The sequence below is a fragment of the Bombina bombina genome, chromosome 1, assembly GCF_027579735.1.
Source record: "Bombina bombina isolate aBomBom1 chromosome 1, aBomBom1.pri, whole genome shotgun sequence".
In the NCBI taxonomy this organism is placed as follows: domain Eukaryota; kingdom Metazoa; phylum Chordata; class Amphibia; order Anura; family Bombinatoridae; genus Bombina; species Bombina bombina.
The window spans coordinates 1,492,426,935-1,492,428,333 of NC_069499.1; positions in this window are offsets into that span (position 1 = coordinate 1,492,426,935).

A 1,399-nucleotide genomic window follows, 5' to 3' on the forward strand; every position below is an offset into this window, starting at 1 on the left:
TGGGATATACAATCCTACCAGGAGGGGCAAAGTTTCCCAAACCTCAAAATGCCTATAAATACACCCCTCACCACACCCACAATTCAGTTTTACAAACTTTGCCACCTATGGAGGTGGTGAAGTAAGTTTGTGCTAAGATTTCTACGTTGATATGCGCTTCTCAGCATTGTTGAAGCCCGATTCCTCTGAGTACAGCGAATGTCAGAGGGACGTGAAGGGAGTATCACCTATTGAATACAATGATTTCTCTAACGGGGGTCTTTTTCATGGGTTCTCTGTTATCGGTCGTAGAGATTCATCTCCTACCTCCCTTTTCAGATCGACAATATACTCTCAAATTTACCATTACCTCTACTAAAGAACTGTTGTAGTACTGGTTTGGCCATCTTCTATATGTGGATGGGTGTCTTTTTGGTAAGTATGTTTCTTTCATGTAATTAGCAAGAGTCCATGAGCTAGTGACGTATGGGATATACATTCCTACCAGGAGGGGCAAAGTTTCCCAAACCTTAAAATGCCTATAAATACACCCCTCACCACACCCACAATTCAGTTTTACAAACTTTGCCTCCTATGGAGGTGGTGAAGTAAGTTTGTGCTAGATTCTACGTTGATATGCGCTCCGCAGCAGGTTGGAGCCCGGTTTTCCTCTCAGCGTGCAGTGAATGTCAGAGGGATGTGAGGAGAGTATTGCCTATTTGAATGCAGTGATCTCCTTCTATGGGGTCTATTTCATAGGTTCTCTGTTATCGGTCGTAGAGATTCATCTCTTACCTCCCTTTTCAGATCGACTATATACTCTTATTTATATACCATTACCTCTGCTGATTTTCGTTTCAGTACTGGTTTGGCTTTCTACAAACATGTAGATGAGTGTCCTGGGGTAAATAAGTCTTATTTTCTGTGACACTCTAAGCTATGGTTGGGCACTTTGTTTATAAAGTTCTAAATATATGTATTCAAACATTTATTTGCCTTGACTCAGGATGTTCAACATTCCTTATTTTCAGACAGTCAGTTTCATATTTGGGATAATGCACTTGAATCAATTATTTTTCTTACCTTAAAAATTTGACTTTTTTTCCTTGTGGGCTGTTAGGCTCGCGGGGGCTGAAAATGCTTCATTTTATTGCGTCATTCTTGGCGCTGACTTTTTTGGCGCAAAAAATCTTTTCTGTTTCCGGCGTCATACGTGTCGCCGGAAGTTGCGTCATTTTTGATGTTCTTTTGCGCCAAAGATGTCGGCGTTTCGGATGTGGCGTCATTTTTGGCGCCAAAAGCATTTAGGCGCCAAATAATGTGGGCGTCGTATTTGGCGCTAAAAAATATGGGCGTCGCTTTTGTCTCCACATTATTTAAGTCTCATTTTTTCTTTGCTTCTGGTTGCTAGAAGCTTGTT